Source organism: Petaurus breviceps, unplaced genomic scaffold (genome assembly GCF_028583685.1).
Source record: "Petaurus breviceps papuanus isolate PSGF00001 unplaced genomic scaffold, PetGlider_PUasm1.0 490, whole genome shotgun sequence".
Classification (NCBI taxonomy): Eukaryota; Metazoa; Chordata; class Mammalia; order Diprotodontia; family Petauridae; genus Petaurus; species Petaurus breviceps.
In genome coordinates this window covers 8,898,040-8,901,156 of record NW_027186352.1, presented here as the reverse complement: position 1 = coordinate 8,901,156, position 3,117 = coordinate 8,898,040, and the positions used below count along the sequence as shown (strand labels likewise).

General features: G+C 37.7%; 1 protein-coding gene across 2 annotated transcripts in view; it reads left to right on the top strand.

The window, feature by feature from the left end:
* DOCK1 (dedicator of cytokinesis 1) overlaps nt 1-3,117 on the top strand; it is a 618,254-nt gene that overhangs the window by 343,244 nt on the left and 271,893 nt on the right. The window lies entirely within an intron of this gene.

Sequence of the window (3,117 nt, the reverse complement as noted above, 5' to 3'; positions counted from 1 at the left end):
AAGAAAGAAAGAAAGAAAGAAAGAAAGAAAGAAAGAAAGAAAGAAAGGAAGGAAGAAAGGAAGGAAGGAAGAAAGAAAGAAAGAGAAAGAAAGAAAGAAAGAAAGAAAGAAGGAAGGAAGAGATTTGCTGACTGCAGACGTGTTTATGATAAAGTGATCCTTCCTCTTGTCTTGTCTCTTTTAAAGGAATGTGCTTTGGGCAATTAGCCAATAATCATAACAATTTTAATTAATAATGGCAGTTTAGTGTATATGTGTAGCAGATATAGAGAGGCATTATAATGTGTTATTAATTGCTTTGATAGCATACATTTCAACTATCATCATTAAAAATATAATTATCACTATTTTTCATCAGTAATATCTCCTGTAATTTGATTTTTCAACTGATTACATCAGTTTAGTTTCCTGCATCTTTTGTTTAATTGCATGAACAAATCATAAAATTCCTGGTAAAATTATACTGCTTAATCTGTGCCAGTTGGTGGCCAATACTTTGAACACAAAGTTATGTCTGCCAGTTTAAATTGGTAAAAACGCTTCATGCCTCATCCTCTTGGCCTTTGGAACCTGTTGCCTGTAGTCATTTTCCTAATCAATCACTGATGCTATCCCTGAGGAAAAAATAAGCATGACAGCTGCTTACCCTGGATTCTCACTTGTCTTGAATTCCTACCGACTGTGGATGGCCAATTTGGAGTATTGGTGTGCAGTTGTATGACACCCAGTGCATCCTTCGATCAGACCTTTCTTTTCATTGACAGCCTGCAGTGCTTCTTTTCTTTGGCATACTTCGTTTACTTGGTTTTTCTCTTCTAGGGCTTCTGATTGCCCTTTGAGCATCTGGTGAAGCCTGGGGACCCCATGTCAGAATCATGTTATTAATGGATAAAATAAAACACATACGATCATAAAGGAAATCAATTCTGTTGAAATACAATCATCAAAACAGTTAAGAAAGCAAGTTCATGGGCCCAAGGACCCTGCACTAATGGGTGATCGCATGAGAAAAAAAATAATCTTAATTTCTCTTATTATATGTTAGCAATGGGATGACATTGGGGATAATGGGAATGATAGATTGTTCACTGGGAAATGTTTGTCCTTTGGCGTGGCCCTGCCCTTTAATACAAGACCAGGCACACAGTAATCACTTAATGAGTGTTTTTAGATTAACTGACTTAATGTGAAAATACTGGGTTCACCCCTGGCCTCTGACACTAACTAGCTTTGTGAGCCTGGGAAAGTCACAGTCTTTCTGTACTTTAGGTTTTTTCTCCTACTTGAGTCATGAGTGTATTGAACATCCCCAGTGAGTTGGGGCTTCATTTTAGTTAGGGTGGGGACAATGTGGGCCTCAGAACTGAATTCTGCTCTCAGAAAGGTTTCAGTATCTCCAATTTGGAGAGCTCCCATGTTGTCATATGCACCTTCTATGTCAATAATTTGTAAAACTCCCTAGTCAGTTAATTTTGCTTGCATTTACTTTCAGTGACCCAAAGACTCAATTACTTAAATCGGGCATCTTAATGTGACTGTAGAAGAAGCATGTTCCCATATATTAAATGCCTTTACATTTCCCTTTGCAAGTTGGATGCTTTTGTTCCTGACTCCCCTCTCCTCCCCAGTGTTCTCTAGTTCTAATTATCCTTCATTCAGATGCATAGATGTGTATCTTCCCATGCCAAAAGTAGGATTTCCATGGCGTTCCCATGGGTGTTAGGGATTTCAGCGGCCATTCTGAACATGTGACAGTGTGGCTCATTCTCTTCTAGGCTTCTCTCCACACCCGAGAATTAGGCTTGTTGTTCTGAACAGATCAGATATCATTTGGAATACCGTGGAAGACATCTTCCTGTATGGTTGCCCTGAAATGAGAGGTTTTGCTTCACAAGGATGACGACAGTGTACTTCACAGGTTCACAGAAAAAAAAAATTACCACCCTTTGGAATTTATATTCTAGTATGGGATTCAAAAATAAAAAGAAACTCTCCCTGAGTTACACATGGAAAGATATAATTAGAGAAATCTTTAAGGTTTGAAATCTATTAATGGGTCCCCAAAAACCAAGTCTGGAAAGTCTGAGTTTTTGTCATACTCCTTGGATAATAAAAGAGTGTGGAAATTTTAGCACAAAATAGAGAAAATAAAAACCTATTTCCATATACTGCGAAAATCTTCTGCGTCCTATGGAAATGGACTGCTCAGGCTTAGTTTTGTTTTGTTTGTTTTTAAGCAAAGTGAGTTTGGAGGTGGAGTGTTTGACCTGAGAAGAAGTTTCTTGTGGAACCAACTCTGGACAAATTATTTAACCTGTCTGCCTCAGTCTCCCCAACCATAACATGTTGATAATATCAGGGTTCTTGTGAAGATCAGATGGATAGTAATTGTAGAGTGCCTGCCACCTCCTGCTTATAGAACACGCCCTACACATGCTGGGTGATGGTGATGGTGACGGTAACATGATGGTGATTCCATTGCTTTATCTAGATAGGTCAAGTCAGACACTTTACTAAGTGTTGAGTATACAAAGAGAGCAAAACCAGCACCTCTCCTCAAAGATGCCATAATCTAATTGGGGGGAGGAGGGTCATGTAGTCACCTACATACAAAGAGTTACCTTTATAAATATACATGCATATACATGGACAGTCCATGTATGTATATGAATGTGTGTATTATGTATATGTGCGCACACACATTCACCTACTCATGCATGTGTATATACATAAACACACATGCATGTGCGTGCAGACATACACATGCACATACATATATACATTTATACAATACATATATGTATCTGTAAGTATATGCATGCACACACATATGTATGTGTGTATATAATGTATGTGTCTGTGTGTGTAGATAGAGAGATAGATAGGTAATTGATAGGTAGATAGACAGACACACAGACAGATAGGTAAGTAGATAGGTAGATAGATAGATGATGGATAGATAGTTGATTGATAGATGATTGATAGACAGAGAGAAAGATAGATAGATAGATAGATATTTGATAGATGATTGATAGAGATAGATAAGTAGGTAGATAGATGATTGAGAGATAGACACACAGATAGATAGGTAGATAGATAGATGATAGATAGTTGATT